General features: G+C 46.9%; 1 pseudogene; it reads right to left on the bottom strand.

Annotated features, from left to right (window-relative positions):
* Nucleotides 1-806: 806 nt before the first annotated feature.
* LOC146839516 (uncharacterized) overlaps nucleotides 807-19,438 on the bottom strand; it is an 83,638-nt pseudogene continuing 65,006 nt past the window's right edge.

Consider the following 19,438-nt stretch of genomic DNA (forward strand, 5'->3'; position numbering starts at 1 on the left):
GTAGTGGAAGTTGTTACACCTGTTCCTCTGGCAGACCGTGGACCCCCTGTCAAACTATAAATGAGCGAGACAGTCTTCAAATGTAACTCAAAATAGAAAAATCACTAAAGAAAGACGGGCTGGATTCCGGGCACTCTATCAAAAATGCAACAAAGCGTTATACCAGCCAAACCAACAGCTCACCCACCAGCCCTGTTTAGAGTTGGACAGATTGTCAGCTTTTCATCGGAAATCCCATTGGGTCTGTCGATGGAAAACGTCTTCCGAAGAAGAACGGGCTCTTGAAGAAAACCCATCAGACATTATTAGATAAGGCAGCGCTATATAAGAACCTTAAAAAAAAAAGACAATTTTGTATTTGACAAATTCATGTTTAAATCCCTGTGGTATTTTTATGGATTATTAACAAGAGGACTGCCAAGATACAGACATATTTTAGCTTTCCTAAATAAATCAGGTATTGATTGGGTAAAAACGACTGAATTAAGTTCCCAAAACAGAAGTGAATCCCAGATCTCAGTATTACTGGTAGCACTTCTCTCTTTATTAACACAGAAGGAGAGGGAGTACCATCTCAAGCAAAGAACCGCTTCTCACTCTGAGAGAAGGCACACTGGCGAGAATAGTCCCCTCTGATACCACCTGCACCAGACTCCCTGCTGAAAGCAGTCATGCTATCGAGATTTGACCCCTCTATCGCTAAATAAACTAGGCTTCTTGCTGACATCACAAATTATCTTTATAGTTTAGGGAATAAATCATATTTAAGATCGCCTTCTATACACTCAGCAGTCAAATACCATGAATTCAAATACATTTTTTGTTTTATTACATATCTAAAAACATACATTTCTTATTAACATGTAAAATCTAGTCATCATTGTGTACATTTCATAGCATCATGATTGTTCTTGCTGTATCATAATTTAGTTCATGTTAATGTTAAAGTAAATCCTGGCACACACCTCTGTAGTGGGGCTTTTAAAGGCTCTTGGGTGTCCATACATGGGTGGTGTTTGGATATGTATCATTAATACAGATCTATAAAGTATTGGGTTTCAAATTTATTATGCCAATAATGGCCATACAAACCCCTTGTTCCAAAATATAAATTCTCCAGTTTAGAACTTGTTGCTGTTAACGTGAAAGTAAAGTGAGTTTGACCCTGGAGCAAACGCCTGTAGTGTGTTATGTATAAGGATGGGTGTGATGAAGAGCAGTCTTGTTGCTGTTCCTCACTGGCTGGGTGGAGATGGTTTTTCCCCTGTGTGTGTTCGCCGGTGGCTCCGGAGGGTTGATAACCGACTGAATTTCTTCACACATTCAGTGCAATGGTATGGTTTTTTCCCCTGTGTGTGTTCGCTTATGTTTCTGTAGGTTTGAACACTGACTAAAGCTCTTCATACATTCACTGCACTGGAATGGTTTTTCCCCAGTGTGTGTTCGATTATGTTTTTGTAGCTCTGATGACCCACAAAAGCTCTTTACACATTCACTGCACTGGAATGGCTTTTCCCCTGTGTGTGTTCGCTGATGACGCCCGAGATTTGAGGAATCACTAAAACTACTTCCACATTCACTGCAATGGTATGGTTTTTCCCCAGTATGTGTTCGCTGATGGATTTGGAGCTGTGATAACAGACGGAAGCTCTTCACACATTCACTGCACTTGAATGGTTTTTCCCCTGTGTGTGTTCGCTGATGAATCCTGAGATGTGAGGAATCTCTAAAACTACTTCCACATTCATTGCAATGGTATGGTTTTTCCCCAGTATGTGTTCGCTGATGTCTTTGGAGATGTGATAAGTCACTGAAGCTCTTCACACATTCACTGCACTTGAATGGTTTTTCCCCTGTGTGTGTTCGCTGATGAACCCTGAGATGTGAGGAATCTCTAAAACTACTTCCACATTCACTGCACTTGAATGGTTTTTCTCCTGTGTGTGTTCGCTGATGTATTTGGAGTTGTGATAAGTGACTGAAGCTCTTCACACATTCACTGCAATGGTATGGTTTTTCTCCTGTGTGTGTTCGCTGATAATCTTTTAGGAGTGTTAACTGACTAAAGTTCTTCATACATTCATTGCAATTGCACGTTGCTTCTCCTGTGTGTGTTTGCTGATGGTTCTTTAGTAGCGATGACAAACTAAAGCTCTTGCTGCATGTGTATGATTTTTCTTTCTTGGTTGGTGTCTCTGGGTCCGGTTTATATTTGTCCGCATCCCATGACAGCGTTTCCGGAGGAGCTAACATGGTTGATAAAGCACTTGTGTTATTCTCACATTCCCGGTATGTGTGTGGTATTTTGGATGGTTGATTTCAGATTTCACAATGAAATATAAGACTCACCAACTGCATATATTATTATTTTGGCAAGTAAAGCTTCTTTGTAGGTGGGTATGTCTTTAGATTACATAATAGTTTTGTGTGTTTATGGGTAAAGATTAGTCTTCCTTCTGGTCGCTGCAAATTGGCACAGTCTGTTGTAGATCAAAGACCCTCTCTTTCCATCACCCTTCAGTTGTCTGTCATTGTGTTTTTCTCTTGCTCATGTGGTTTGACCAGAAAGAGTTTATAATACACCTAGTGTGCTGAATGGTGGTCTGCCATCATTACAAGAAGCAGAGCAATGCTGTATCCACCTCATACTGAACACATGATCAAAGCTGGTGGTGGAGGCCTGTTTATACAGGAAGTGGTTTGTTATTGTTGTTGCCTTAATTTTCTAGAGGTCATTTCTTAGTCCTGTTGCGTGGCGGTGCACAGCTCAGACTCTTACATCCACTGAATTGCTCTTAACTGCTTCTTCCAGGATCTATCAGTTTATGTTCAGGTTCCTCAGTCTCTGACTGTGCAGATCTTTTCCTGAATATTGGAGCTCATTTTTTCTAGCCGCTTTTTTCAGATTTGCACGATTACTGTCATTATTCACGATCATTTGTGCATTCAAGGCTGGTTTCCTATTGGATGTAAAGAGATTTAAAATCAATTAATGGAAATGTAAGAGAATGTGAATACACAATATTTAAGTAGTTGTAAAAGACATCTCTTCTTTACCATTTATGAAAGTTACCAAGAGATATTTCACCATACACAGATATTTAACTAAATCTTCTATTGAACATGTCACTCTTACTTACTTCGGAAAAGGAGCTGATTTGCCAGTGTTCACAGAGTAACTTAGTACAGAAAGAGCACACATGGAGCGCCCTCTCGCTAGAGGCACAGCTTTAGGAAGATGCAAGATTTTATTTAAACAAGAAGGGATTGTGGAAAAGGAGATGGATCAGGATGTGCTGCTGTCACTTCAGTTTCAGGAAGTGTATAACAGTAACCCTTTCAAGAACCATATGATAAAGAAAACTCTTCAGGAAGTATATAAGGAAATGCTTCAGGAAGTATATAATAAAGGTAACGCTTCAGGAAGTATATAATAAAGGTAACACCTCAGGAAGTATATAACAAATGCAGCTCCATTCACACTCTTCTTGACAATACTTTCCAGCTCACACTGGAGCAGCTGAAGTTTCAACTCCTGTCTTTACTTTTCTGTTTGTTGAGTTATCTTTGCCACATTCCTAGGGATGGTTCACACATTTGTTGGAAGATTTCAGTATTTATAATAGAGATTCCATCACAACCAGTAACATACCTGTGATATCTCTGCTGCCAATACGTGTCTGCTTTTTGTCTCTTTCTACCTTACCATGGTTTCTGACAATGTTTTGCGTTTGGTGCCAGCATGCTTCTCTGTCGGTGGATGGAGCATTGGCAGAGTGGGACAAGATGTCCGTTGCTTGAGGGTGAGTGCAGCATTTACACCGTTGCACATTTCTTACATTCAGCTTTACCTTACTCCTGTTCATCATCTTCCATACTCCCTTATGTCTGGGTCATTGACAGCTAAAGCAAGGGAGTGACTCGATGCACACAGCAGACATAAGGTAATGTCTGATAGTCAAATGCCATGGTTAGCAGTACAAGGATCACAAACGTAATTAGAGAAGCTCGCCCGGGGCATACAAACGGAGGAAGTGCACAGGTAGATTCTTATGAGGTACAAACAGAGAAGGCGAACATGTAGGTACACGTTCCTTTATTTGGGTCTGTTTCAGGCTTTTACTGAGCTGGGTATTGGTGTGCCTGTCTCTTATTTCCGCTCCTGATAAAGGAAATTACTGCATGGGTGCTACCACTTTGACTCTTTACAAGAGGGGAGCAGAGTCTTAGAATGCACAACACCTGGAGACCTCCTGCCTTGAGGGGAAGGTGAGGGTCCCGGTGTCAGACAAGATCAGCAAGGGACATAAAGAAACACAGCGGAAGAGAGGTGAAATCGTCAGCCCAGATGGAGAAGAGCCGGGTCTTCCACTGTTTCTGGATCAGTAAGTGATATTGAATCTTTCTAAGGTTAGGAGGCATAGAATTCCATTGGGTCAGAGCTAAGACATGGCAGGAGCAACCTGTCGTTCCGGCTCTGCTATGATGAGGGATGTGGACCAGGGTTAGATTGGCGAAGCGTAGTGTTCTGGAGGGCATGTAAAATTGCATCTAGGCAGCTAGGCTGGGTACTCCTTGGATCTCTGTTTTTTTTTAGTTAAGTTTTAAACAGTTGTCATGCATCCATCTGGCCACCACCGTTTTTAGATTTGGCACAAAAGCCAGTGGACTGCTGACAGGAACATAATTAGCTGAGTGTCATCAGCAGACAACACTAGTGAGATATTCCAAAAGATTTCACTACCTCTGTCAGAGGTCTGACGGAAATATTAACAAGCATTGGCATAGCCAATAGGTCTCGCCTTTGGGAACTTATAAGTGTTTAACCATGCAACAGTTAATGTTGTTGCACCAAGGATATTGTGCTACATAACTAAATACTTATAAGGTCCCAAAGGCGAGACCTATTGGCTATGCCAATGCTTGTTATTTTCTGAGATGGTTCCTAAAAATTTGGAATGCTTCCGCTGGCACAATACAGGCAGGGACCACAATAGAAGATTAAAAGAGCCCTCGTCTCTGTCTTTCCCTCGAGCCACCTGTATCACAGGCCCGGGTATTAGAGTAGAGATTTCTTTGCATGCTTAGGGGCACACTCTGTGTGCAGTAGGGTATACAGGGAGGGTGCCCCATGGAAGCTCACAACTACATTGCTACCAGTTGCATGCCTTCAAGTCATCTCCAGCATACCCCCAAATGAACGTGCCACGTAGTGCACAGCCACATCTGTAGCGAACACCAGGCACCATGCTGCAGGAAATCTTGGGCCAAATGGAGAGGTGGGGCTTGTTTAGACCCCTAGCCCTGGTGGCCTGGGTGCCCTTCACCTCCATAAGACACAATGGCAAAGTTTTGGCATGCAAGGTAGATACGGCCATGTCTTAAAACTTACCTTGAGCATGCCCAAAAGGTTCAGGGTGAAATTCGCATATCAACGCCTGACGCCATAGCACAGGTCGTCCTATAACAGATAGATAGAGAGGAGACATTCAGGACTCTTCAGCCACATGGAAGGCTCTTACTAACAGGAGATAGTTATGTTTAAATCCTTTTGTGCCCCCCCACTTACCAAAAAAATGAATGTCCAAGCATACATGTTTTTGGAATTGTTACTTGGAATTGTTGCCACAGTACCGCGCGGATTGCCGCTCACATCGCGCTCTGCTTTGTTGCTCTAGTGCGCTTTTAAAATACTGTAAAAACTTATCTGTACCTTGATTGTGTTTTTTTAAAATCACGGCTTAGCCAAAACTTGCACTCCTCGCTGATTTCCTGATACTCCCCTCCCCAGGCCCCCAGCGTATCGGCCGTAAGGAGGAGGAGTAGGAGGGCGGGGCTCAGCTACTTATGTCCATGAGAGCGCGGGAGCGCAGCGGACGCGTGCAGCGGGCGCACCGTCAGCGCGCCGAAGGCGCGCTAAAGGCCAGCCCGTCTGCACCCGTCCGCACCCAGCCGGGACCAGGGACCAAAAGTAATGGTCATTTTATTACGTACTCCTCCAAAATGCTGCGCTCATTGGCTATCCACAGCTCACCCCTCAACCTGCCCACTTCTAAACGTCTCAGGCAATACAACATATACTCCGAACCTCCCCGTCAAGATATTCCCTTTATCCCTGGCCTTCACCACCCTATTACCACTATTCCTAAATCTCCAACGTGGGTTGCTTTACGCATTCTATATCTTAACACCCGCTCGATGGTCAAACACCAACTGGATATTTTTCTGTTACTCAGCTCGGAGAACCCGGACATTCTCCTGATTACCGAGACTTGGCTCGCCCAGGATTCTGCACCCGACATCTTAGCAGCACTTCCCTCGGAATACTATATACTAGCAGAAAATCGACCTCAGGGCAAATATGGTGGCGGAGTCGCTGCCATCATTCACAGAGACTATGTGTTCAATGCTCTTACCCCTCTGGCCCTTCCTGAGGTGGAAAACCTAGTCATTAAACTAAATGCCGCAACCGGCTCTATTATCTTTGTGCTACTGTACCGACCCCCCCATGCTATGCCCACTTTTCCGTCTGCCCTGCAAGAGCAAATGGCCAATCTGTATACTAACTATGCCAGTATCCTACACATTGGCGATCTGAACTATTGGTTTAATGACGCTGGGGGCGGGACACAGGCTGCGGAACTCACGGATTCTCTCACCTACCTGAACTTTTCTCAACACGTTTCCTCTCCCACCCATGTCAAAGGACATACTCTGGATCAAATTTGGTCCTCTAATCTTAACCTTTCGGAGCCCACTGTCTCACCTTGCATATGGTCTGACCATCATTTAATTAGTTTCACTATCACCACCCTTACTAAAAACAAGATCCCTTTAACTGTCGGAGGCATGTCTAGAAAATGGAACTCTGTCGACAAAGCTGGCTTCACTAATTTCTTAGCTAGATCCATACCTCCCTTTATTCCAGATCTTAACTCCATGAACACCGCGATTTCAGACTGGTTATCAAAGGCTTGTGATACCTATGCCCCTCTCACTAAATTTTCACGGTCTCGTCATACTGACGCACATAAGTGGTTGTCCGCAGAGTTAAAAAAACAAAAACTCGAGTTACGGCAAAAAGAAAGGAAATGGAGACTTAACTACTCCATGGAGGACAAATCTCTGTTCTCCTTAGCCCGGAACAATTATAAAAAGGCCATACGCGAAGCCAAAGCTGCATTTTTTTCTGCCAGAATACTCAATGCACAAAACAAATCCAATTTTTTTTTAAATATAATTAACGATCTCTGCAATGCAGACAGAACTCACCTTGCTCAGCCTCCCTCTCAGGAGTTATGTAACTCCCTCAATTCCTATTTTGTGAATAAAATATCTACCATTAAAGCCAGCATTCCCGCCATTTGCTGTACAGATAATACTGACGCTGTCACAACTAACTCCCTTGTTCTGGATCATTTCCCTGCATTATGTCCACAAACTTTATTAGATCTGTTGGCTCGTATCAAATCTGGCTCCCCCAACAACTGTTGCCCCCCGCATATTCTAAAAGAGGTCCTGTCAATTCTCCCCCATGGCTTGCTCCCCTTCCTTAATGAGTCTCTCCTCCAAGGTAAGATCCCCACGGCTTTTAAAAATGCGATTCTGGTCCCACTATTAAAAAAACCTGGGGCCGATCTTTTGAATCACTCCAACTACCGTCCCATCTCCCTGCTCCCTTTCTTTGCTAAGATTCTCGAGGCCCATGTTGCCAGGTCCCTCTCGCACTTTATCGAACACTCTAACCATCTAGAACCCAGCTGGGTTTCGCCCTGCACACTCCACCAAAACGGTCATCCTCGCAGTGTTAGACACCTTGCGAGCTAACGTTGACAAAGGCATCCATCAGGCACTTATCCTTCTGGATCTGTCGGCTGCGTTCGACACGGCGGATCATAACATCTTATTATCCCGTGTCAAACAAGCAGGCATACAAGGCCCAGCATATAACTGGATCCAATCTTTTCTTGTAGACAGAACACAGGCTGTTCGTCTGGGCACTTTCACCGCCCCTAGGATTGCCACCCCACGCGGGGTCCCTCAGGGCTCATCCCTCTCCCCTCTCTTATTTAACCTCTATCTCAAACCCCTCATCACCTCTTTAAAACACAGGAAGGTCACGGCTTTCAACTATGCTGATGACCTCCAACTTGTATTTACACTGGATGGTTCAAACCCTGTTTCTGAATTTCAAGCCACCATGCTTCACATCCAGCGTTGGATGAACATTAATCACCTTAAACTAAATCCCGGCAAGACTGAACTAGTCCTGCCGGGATCTAGTTTAATCTCGTGGGGGCCCCATTATTGGCCATCCGATTTTGGACCACCCCCCATCCCTTCCACCTCAATAAAAAGCCTCGGAGTCACCATAGACGCTGACCTCTCGCTTAGAGGACAGGTGGGAATGGCATCTTTCAATTGAGGAAAATTAGGAAAATCGCTCACCTTCTCACCCCCCCGGTTCTCACCCAGGCAGTGATAGCCCTTGTAATTTCTCGCCTTGACTTTTCTAATGCCATTTACCTTGGCTTGCCTATGTTTCTGCTCAAACGCCTTCAAATAGTGCAGAACCAGGCTGCTAGATTAATATTTCAGCAACCAAAATGGCTCTCTGCCAGACCTCTTCTGGCTCAACTCCACTGGCTCCCAATTGCACAACGTACTGCTTTTAAGACCGGATGCCTAATTTTTAAGGCCCTGCACTGCAGAAGCCCTAAATTTATCAGTGACCTGATCGTAAAACATACCCCTTGTCGCAACCTACGGTCTAGTCACCTCCGGTTGCTCGCTACCCCAACTATCAAACTCAAACGACAGGGGGGGGGGCGCAGGTTCTCGTATCTAGCATCCAGACTCTGGAACTCTCTGCCCCTCGACATCAGAGCACAGGAAAACCTAATGGGTTTCACAAAGGCTCTTAAAACATGGCTGTTCGCGCTTTCACTTGACTAGCTATCCGTAAACATCTCTGTGCAACAATCAGCGCCATGAAACCGTCCGGTGTCCGTGCGCTCTACAAGTGCTTATTAACATAACATATTAACATAACATACTAGTGAACACTTCTTGGGGTGCATAGGCCAATTACTTGCACATGGGCATGGTTCTATAAATGTCAGTTCACTATTGCTGAATTGCGGAGTCTGAATCTAGGCGCATGCTGAAAAATAATCTGATGAGCACAGCAGCAGACATGGGCATATGTCGCTGCATAGGCAAAACTGGGGCAGTGCATTCCGTGTTGGTGCCTGCAAAAGATTGGCATAGCTGAGTCAGACATGTCACGCCACTAGCCTTTCAGATGCAAGCGCATGTCTGGAAATGTCCCAGACCCCAGTTTCCTGGCAAGTCCTCAGGGTTGTAACACAAAGGCCCCTGTGTAGCTGACGGGCCCCACCCTACAGGGGACTCCACAAGCCAACGAACCCTAAGAATATTTTTGAGATATGGAGTGTCGGTGGTCCCCTATGACATTTTTCGGGGGAGTGGGGGGGGGGGCATCATCTTGCGTTAAGTCCCCAGACTCCATCTCTCTTTTAATGTGTGGTCTTTGGGTCCATTCCCCACTTTGTGGACAAACACTTTTAAAAATGTAACTTTTGCTCTATTTTATCATGTTCCTTTTCTGGCTCTCACCTGGCGTAGAAGCAAAAACAGTGTCTGCCCGCTGCCTGTGAAAGAAAAGTGAAAAAAGCCCCGGGGGCCAGAGACGCTGCAGTATTCCATTAACACAGAACTAGTCCTTACTGGTTCCTACCCACCCACCAGAGGCAACTCGGCTTTAACGTGATAGAGAAAAATCAAACACAAACGCGGCCCCGTGGCAGCGTAAGTGAAACAGTACTGGGCTTACAAGTGGGAGGGGTGGGGGGAGTGCGAGAGAACACACAGCGATTCCCTTGCGGGAGCGAGCAAACATATGTTGCCAAAGCTTGCTCCCGCAAGGGAATCACCAAACCTGCATGCATTGCCATTGAAAGCAATGCAATGCGTGCACTTTTTTGGCTGAAAAGCCGAAACGATTTCCATAGGTTTTTTTCCTATGCAGCGCATGCGCGCTGCGTAGGCGAGACCTAAAAAGGGCAGGACCGAGCTCCGAACCCAGATGGATGCCGGGAGCCAGTCCTCTTGGGATGGAGCAAAGAGAGAGGGCATATACTGAAAAGACACCCTCTACATGCCAACATTGGTCATGCCCAGTGAAGATCTATCTACACTGCATCACAACCCCATCAGCAACGGTACCAAGTTCTACACCAAGTATTCAAAAGAAGGTCAGCTCAGTACTTTGGTTGGGACAGATTCAAGACATTCATGAAGAGTTCTGGCTCTTCACCGATGCGCAGATAGGTGTAAGAGGTTCAACCCGCTTCTTTACAGCGCAAACTAAGGCCTACACTCGGTGGCTGCAGATCATCAGGTGGGAACTGCTGAAAATGATGAGCACCACAGAAGATGGCCTCAACAAAAAGAAAAAATGCCCGCCATCTCCCTAATGGTGATGCAGCACTGGTATGTGTTGGACTTAATGATCACAATGAAACGGTGCGTGCGCGAAGATAGGGACAGGGTGCTGTACCTTCATCCCCATTAAAGACCTGTACAATGGAACACTGTCAATCGCCATCCAAACACTGCACAACCTACAGCAGGTCATGATTAAAGAAGGAGGTACCCCAAACATAGAATGATTCACATGTTTGTTTACCTGGGTACCAAGGTGGATCGCAGGCCTATGCAAAGCCTTGTTACGAGTGGTTGTAATCTTGCTCTTGCTGTGCTGCACTGTACAACTATTATGTGCCCGTGTGAAGAAGGCTACCCTGAAAATAGGGGGAATACACCTGATTAGGACACCCAATGCCAAGGGAAACACTCACCCCACAAGCCAGAAATAGGAACCGCCCATGCAGAGACAAAGTGGGCTCTGGCCCAGGGCCCCAGCCATTCGGGGGGGGCCTAATAGAGTCAGGTTTGTTCTGCAGAGTCTTGCCCTGATGATCTTGAATAACTCTTGAACAGGTTTCAAATACCGTTTTTCCTTTCATTTATTTTGAATGTGGGTGATGTGTGAGAGTCTATTGTAGGCATTTTCCAGTTTCATGCAACAAGTATAATTTTTTTTCTCACTCAGATCAAAACAGGACCTGACATATGAGAAATGAGATAAAACACAGGTCACTATTACTGAATATTAGATGTAAACACATTTAGAATTGGAGTGAGCATGTGCACTGTCATTGACCTGGACAAAGAGGGCATGAAATAGCTGAATTTGGATCATAAAGCTAAAGCTGCTCGGAACAGGGGCCCCCAATCTCCGTTTGACCCAGGGCCTTAAGATATCCCTGCGTCTATGCTCAAGACACGGTAGTGGTTGATAACTCAATTAGAGGGGGGAATGTTAGCTTTGGAGTAATTTATAGAAAGATCCCGCTCTTAGTTTGTCAGGGTGTCAGTGGCACAAGGTAGAACTGAACGCCAGTAACCTCTTCTCAGCAGCCAGCCGGGACGACGGCGAGCTGAGGAGCCTCCCTATTCTCCTGAATGCTATCCCCCACAGTGCAGCGAACGCAACTATGGAACACAGCACCCCAGGGAAAAGAGAAGGGGACTAAATAACAAAGTGTGCTGCCAGGAATGCGTCTGTCCTAAGTCTGGTCTAGGCTCTGTATTTCTTCTTTACGTGTTTGCAGTGTAGGGGGAAACAAGAGGGAAAGACAAGCGTGAAATGCAAACTACCAAGCACATACACATTCAATCTATACGAGTAGCACAAGCCTTTCACTTACAAGGAGCCCTGCAGCAGCTGTCTTTGAACACCACAACCGTTCTTTCTTTTCGCCTGTAAAGAGTATTTGTTGTCCAGACACAAAGGAAACCAGGAGTTCCCAGAATTAGAGTACGTCAAGGTTGTACATTGAATATACGAACAAAATCAATCTAAAAAACGGAGTCTTTGCTGTTACACCACAGCGAGTGTTTGTAAATAGTGAACAAGGGGGCCCCTTCCTATATCCAGGAAAAGCATCACGGAAATGTCATTAGTAGTGCCCTCTCGGTTCTCAAGGCCGTAGAGGGTCTGCCTGGAATTCGCCGGTTATACGCGCTGAGGTCCCAGAACGTGCGTGCTGAAAGAAATGGCAGGCCGCTGAGGGTTTCGCCGGTAAAGACGAAAAAGGAAGGTTCGGCCGCGATAGAGTCTGACGGCAAGACGGGCAGAAAGCAAACACCAGCACGGGACTAGTGGATCGAGAAATATCCCTCGCGCTCTATGTGAGCGAGCTTCTTAAATACCTGGTCAACGGCTTTCTCGTTCTCGCAATCCGAGCGAGACACCCGAGAGCTCCATAGAACTGCTCTCGGCAGATCCTTTGTACAGCAACGTAAACGTCCGCTCACTTAGAGTGTTGTTCCAAATTGTCAAGCACCTTCCCACTGTGTGGGAGGTGCTTATAATGAGGCGTTTACGTAACAGGCTGTTTGTTTGGCAGTGCTAGGCCTCACTGCCTTCTGGGAAAGGTAGTGCCGCGGACTCCTTTTCCATTTATACCAGTGTTCGCTCACACAGGGGATTACGTGGTGGAGTGTGTGTATCTAGTTTGGCTTGCTATGGTGCACAATTGCGACATGGTAGTTTAGAATACAACAGAACAACTGTTGCCTGCGCTACCTACATTCACCATAAAACACTTGTTACGGTTTCAGAGTGACCCTTTATCAGATCAACATAACACAGCTGCCCTCTGTTCACCCCTAGCTCTTCATGTGATGGAGACACAAGATATGGAACAAGCCTGAAACACACCTGGAAAACTGCCGTAGTAAATCAAATATGGCCACAGGATGTAATACCTAAAGAAACTAGTCAAATGCACACACTCAAATACAACTAAATGCACAGCAGAGAGCCTGCATTCTGGCCAAGGATGAGCAGCCGGTCAGTTGCATTCATCAGATAAGGCCCAAACAATGCCTAGCAGTAAGCGTTACCCTAGATAACACACACAACACACCCAGCCACCTGAACCACCTCAGAATGTGACCTCCAGTTGGTATTTATGGCCTCTTCTATCAGAGTGAGATCAAGCATGTAAACACGCAATTTAAGACCCACTGTACCAGTATTTCCTGCCCAAAGGGGGACAAGCTGCACTTTATTGCACCCGCTGTACAGTATAAAGCATGCCATGTACCTAATGCAAATTGAATTCCAGCACGCAACTGTCAGAGATGTGGCTGCTATTCCCGGCTGTTATTGTTTAATTAAATTTAAACTGTTCCTGATTGCCAAGCCTCGCTGCTCTACTTTTTGATAATCAGAACCTTCTTCAACACAGCAATGGTCACAACCTTCCACATTATCGGCAGTTAAGGAACATCTATCTCTCCTTTCTGATGACGTGGATTTACAAATTTTCTTGTTGGGTCGTAGGTCACCACATTCTAAAAGATCCATCTACGCCACTTACAATAAACTGTGGAAAATTTCTCAGCTGAACGCTGCTGAACGCTAAAGACAAATTGACAGGATTCATTTGGAAAAGGCATTGACTGGTGTAGACAATGGCATGACGACACTGTCAACTCACATATATTCTTGAAATAATATTGTATCATATGCATTTGATGTTATACTTTTTTTTTTTTTTAAACCTATTTTTAATTGGCTTTTCTTATACATCACTTCAAAACACAGACAGCGATTAAATCTACATACAGCATCTTCCTGCGGAACAAAATGCGTTTCAAGATATATTGACTCAAGAGTGCTCTGATCAATAGCACATTTATCGCCATGCAACGTTTCAGAAATCAGGTTAATGGAACCCTCAAAATCCTAGTGTACAATGATGCATTCTATTACTAGCTGTACATTTCGTTCAAGTTTTCAACGTGAGCGGCCGGTGGCTTCGCATAAGGGTTTGACAATATAGCCCAGCATAAATGAATTTACTTTTGAAGAACTTCTAAAATGAACCTAAACCTGTGCAGCAGAATGATGTAGATTAGGGATCAGCTGTCCATATCTGGGGAATCCGAGCTTAGGGGTAGTAAACCCATCGGGGTGTATCAGACGAAGGGGAGAACCTCCTCTCTCATCAGCATCCATCATATTCCTGATCACGTGTCAACGCACTGCATGGTTCGGGAAGATCAACATGTTTGCCCCCATCTTTACAGGGATAGGAGCAGGCCATTATGGTTCAGTGTTGTCACTCGAGCTATCATGCCCCCCCCTCCTCGTCAATAGCGTGTGTCGGTTGCTCCCAGGTCACCATCATTTCCTTCCATGGTTTAGCTATGGGACGTTTCCGCACTCCCCTATCTTCCTCCCAACTCAGTGCTCTACCTTCTGCTCCCGCCCAATTACTCACATCTCGATTCCAGTGTTCAACCTTGTGTCCCTGTGTGGATTTCCATACTAATGCTATTCCATGCTTAGCAAGACCCAAGGATAAGTCAATCAACCTGTTCCCAACCTTACATTTCTGTGGATGACGAAAGAGTCCCAGCAAACACTCCCGGGCAGTAGATGCCAGTTCCCGCCCCAGAAACCTTTAAGTTTGGAAACAATTGCTTCCCAGAAAGGACTTATTATTTGGCAATCCCATGTCATGTGTATAAAATCAGCATCAGGATGGGCACATCTTAGGCATTTTCATATGTCCCCCCATAGGTAATGTGGAGGCGGTGAGGTGTCATCTAGGTCATATGAATGACATTGAATTGTATATATTTTAGGCGTGTGTTAGGGGAAATCTTCTTGGGGGACTGCAGAATTTTACCTCATTCAGTGTCAGTAAATACACCTCCCATTATCTTTTCCCATGTCCCTCGCAATCTACCCAATGGGTTCAGGGACGCTGTGAGCAGGGTGGCATAAAACCATTTCACTTGGTGCCCGGCCGTGCCTAAGATTATCAGTGCATGCAAGATTGGGGGCGTTTCAGGTTCATCCCTCTCCTCTCCCCACAGTTGTCCGAAAGTGTGGACTAATCCTTCATAGTGCAGGAGCTGTCCCGGAGGAAGCCCACTACTATCCACCAGTTCTTCAAAGGGAATGAGGCCTTTTTCCAGAAAACAGTCTCCCACGTTTTCCAGCCCTGCCTGTGTCCAAGACGCCAGTCTCCAGTAAATAATGACTTAGGAGTTCTGTGCGGTAAGCCCACAAGAGGGAGTATAGGTGTATATCTCGGGGCTTTTTTAACTTTAACCAAAGATCTCTCCCAGGCCTGTAACGCGGTGCATTGTAGCAATGACTGATACGGGGAGGGGGTAGTCGGGCGTAGCAGTTTAGCCAACAACAAACGGGGATGACCATCAGGCTCCGACAAACATGTGCCCTCCTCGTTTACCCCCTCCAAGCACTGCGCCAACCATTGTACTTGGGCGGCCAGCATATAAAATTCGAAGTTCGGCACCCCTAGCCCACCTTCTGTCATGGGGCGCTGTAGAGTCCTCAAAGATAATCACGGACCCCCATCAACCCACACTAATTCTCTCAGCAACGAATTTAGCGGGCGGAACCAACCTAGTGTCATCAAAACTGGAAGGTTGGCAAAGTAATATAATAGCCGAGGTAACATTACCATTTTGAACAATGAAATCCAGGCCATGATAATCGTGCCAGAACTGGACACAGGATTTGAGAGACCTCACTGCCCTACCCAAGTTCCCTTCCTTCAAATCCTCCAGGGAATGGAACACTTGGATACCAAGTATTTAAAGGAGTTGGAAGTCCACTGGATGTCCAACTGTAAAGCCTCCGGTCTGGGTAGCGGTCCCGCAACAGGAAATAAGTACATCTTGGCCTTATTAACTTGGAGGCCTGATATGTGCTTAAAGCTCTCTAAGATCTGCATTGCCGATGTGGTGCCTTTCACTGCATCTCTCAGATAGATCAGCAGGTCATCCGCATAGAGCGAGATAGTATATACCCGTGTCCCCACCTGAAGGCCCAGCCCCATGCCCCCAGTTGAGCCCTCTCTGTGAGCGGCTCTGTTGGACTTGGCCCTTTTTCCCTGAATTTTTTCGTTTTTACAGTGTTAAGGTGCAGGTGCTCCCTTCTCCCAAGATGGCTGCCACAGACCCCTGCTACTGCAGAGTGGTCTTTCATAGTAGCACCCTAGCTGCCAGGATCTGGCTGGAACCCCACAACAATGTTGCGACACCAGCCCGCCTTTTTTGTCCCATAGGTAGAATGGGAAAGCTCCTGGAATGTGCTGGAACCTTCTAGAAGGGAGGTGGGGTTTTACTTTTGCCGCCTTGGCTAGAGGTCACCTGACCTAGGGCTACTTAAGTGAGGGAGGTAACTTTTTGTGGTGAGTTGGCCAGAGGGGTGAAGCAGAGCTGGAAGAATCCACCAGGAGTGTAGGCGGTAGGGCCTAGCCAGGGACTTATGCCTCTGAGAGTGACAGGATTTAGGTGCTGCCTCTTAAGTGAGTGAGGGACCCTGTGAAACCCACTGATCTTGCCCAGCAGTAGGAGGACCCAGAGAACCTCTGCCCAGCCTGACTAGGAAGGACCTAGTCGCCTTCTCCATCCCTACCCCCCTGTAACAGAACCCCTGAAGGGCGCCAGATACATCTGCGCCAACAAGACTTCATCTCACATCTGAGAACAGAAACTTATATGCCAAGCGCTGAGACTGCGTGTCCAGATTGAACTCTAAACCTATATGCCAAGCGCTGAGACTGCGTGTCCAGATTGAACTCTAAACCTATATGCCAATTGCTGAGACTGCATGTCCAGACTGACCCCTGAAGCCGTATGTAGAGCAGATTGAAGAGCCACCGGGGATCGGCCAGGTATTAGCGCTGTGACCCCTGCGCTCCCTGATCTGGCCTGGGACCCCCGGCAGCGTGCTCCGCTGAGCGCGGAACCCCCATTCTTAACTTGAGCACCCCCCTGTGACGTGGAAGCCAGCGCGCTCACCGCCGCGGCCCGGAGGCCGGAAGAAGCGCCCTGTCGTGTCGCGAGGCCCGTGGAGAAGCCCGGGGCCACGCTGCTGCCGTCGCAGCTGCGTGAGAAGGTGCGCGAGGCCGAGGTCCCCCCATCATCGCTGGAGCGGACGCCTTCCGACGTCGAGAACGAGGTAAGCCCGGAGGCTGGGATTGTCCCTGGTGCGCCCCCTACTGGTTGGGAGCCACACCGCACCCTCAGCCCGGGTCGCCTCTCCGTGGGAGTCCCCCTTGTCATCGCGACAGAGAGACCCCGCCGAGGGATCCCTTCCTGGTGCCCCCGTGACTGCACTGAAGCGCGGTGCCCTACGAACTGCACCGGAGCCCGAGAGACTCGCTCTGCAAGTCCCGTGCGCTCCCTGCGGACAGCCCCCGTGTGAAGCATTGACTGCCCCTGAGTACGAGTAGCGCTCTGATAGCCCTGTTCCGACCTGAAGTGCTAAATATCCGTACTCACGAATAGCGCTATGTTATCTATGCTCCGTAGTGAAATGCTGAATGTCATTGCTTACGAGTAGCGCTATGTTATCTATGCTCCGTAGTGAAATGCTGAATGTCATTGCTTACGAGTAGCGCTCTATTATTCCTGTTCCATGTTGAAGCGCTACGTGCTATTGATTACGAGTAGCGCTCTGTTATTCATGTGCCAGATTGAAGTGCTACACGCTATTGATTACGAGTAACTCTCTATTATTCCTGTTCCATGTTGAAGTGCTACGTGCTATTGATTACGAGTAGCGCTCTGTTATTCATGTGCCATACTGAAGTGCTACGTGCTAGTGATTACGAGTAGCGCTCTGTTATTCATGTTCTATATTGAAGTGCTAAATGCCATCGATTACGAGTAGCTCTCTGTGCTAGATGCCCCGTTCTGAGGTCGTCACCAGTTAGCGCGCATAGCGCCATAATCACCCCCCTAAGGCGCTACAGGAAAGTGAAGCGCGCGTGTACCTCTATGTGAAGGGTAGTTGTACCTCAGGCAGTACTGATATGTCATGAATGTCATTTATGGTATGACCAGCATTTATAGATCCTGACTGACATGTACATCGCTAGGAATGGTATTATCAGCTTATGAAATGTACTGCTACCTCATGAACTGCATCTAACGTGATCTGCTTGGATAAACTTGAGCATTTACCTAATTCCAACAGTGTGGCGTCACTTATTGTGTGTGTTCCTCGTCCCATGTGAGGTGCGTGTTGTATGGTTGCTTTACACACAGACCTTCGGTGGCCCGACCGCTCGTGTCACGTTACCGCCCCATAGGGCCTGGAGACCCCAGGTCCTACAGGCTCTATTGCTAAAGCTAACAGAAGGGGCGAAAGAGGACACCCCTGTTCCGTGCCTCAGAAGATTGTATATTGAGCGGAGATTGTTTTGCCTGTTTTGACCTTCGCAGAAGGCGTCGCATAAAGGAGCCGCACCCACTTCACCCAATCATTCCCAAGGCCCATTCACAGCATGGCCACAAAGAGGTATTCCCAGCTAATCATGTCTAATGCCTTTTCCAGGTCAACTGGCAGCACTGCTGCCTGCGGATTGCGTGAAAGTTCCTCATTGTATAATACAGAATAGAGTCTGCGGAGTCTGTGGGAGGTACAGCGGGAAGGAATAAATCCATTTTGATCTGGGTGAATACGCGTTTTCATGTGGGGGAGAAGCCTACTTGCCAGGACTGTACTAAGGATTTTAAAATCAAGGTTTACCCTTGAAAGGGGTCTAAAGTCGGCCACTCTGGCAGCTATCTCTTTAGTTTTAGGGAGTGGAACCACAAGTGCATCTCGTGTTGTAACGGGTAGAACACCCCGTTAAAGCAAATCGGCATAGAGAACCTCTAGTTGTGGCGCCAAAATGGTGGTGAACCGCTTTCAAATTCTGCCGGGAGGCCATCAGGTCTAATCGTTTTACTTGTTGCCATATCCCCACTGGCCGCACGGATTTCGTGTACTGTCACTGGTCCTCCCAACTCCTCTCGTGTCTGGCGGTCCACACCACGATGTGGTAGGGGGTCTAGGAAGTCTCTGATGAGGGATGGGTCGGCTGCCGCCGTGGCAGCGTACAACCGGTCTGGGCTATAAAGCAGCTCACCCGTATCCTGCCGTAACTGGGTGACAGGTGACCCACGACTTTCCGGTTGGATCAACCATGCCAGGAGCCATCCGGCCTTCCCCTCCTCCCTCTGCATCCTATAGAGGTATTCTTTGTAGCTATGGCACCAGAGTCGATTTAATACCTCCTAGTAGATCACTCACGTCTCTTGTAACTTAAGCAGGGAAGGGGGTCAGCACCCTGAGCATTGTCCAACAGCTGTAGATTCTTCTCTAAATCTAGGATCTTTCCGTAGTTTCCATTGCTCCCCAATCGACTGACTCATACAATGACCCCGCACCACCACCTTGAAGGCCTCCCATTCCACCATGGTCAAGGACGCCATATGTGCGTTCATGGGGAAGAAGGACTCAGTGTCA

This window comes from Triturus cristatus, chromosome 4_1, assembly GCF_964204655.1.
Source record: "Triturus cristatus chromosome 4_1, aTriCri1.1, whole genome shotgun sequence".
Lineage (NCBI taxonomy): Eukaryota > Metazoa > Chordata > Amphibia > Caudata > Salamandridae > Triturus > Triturus cristatus.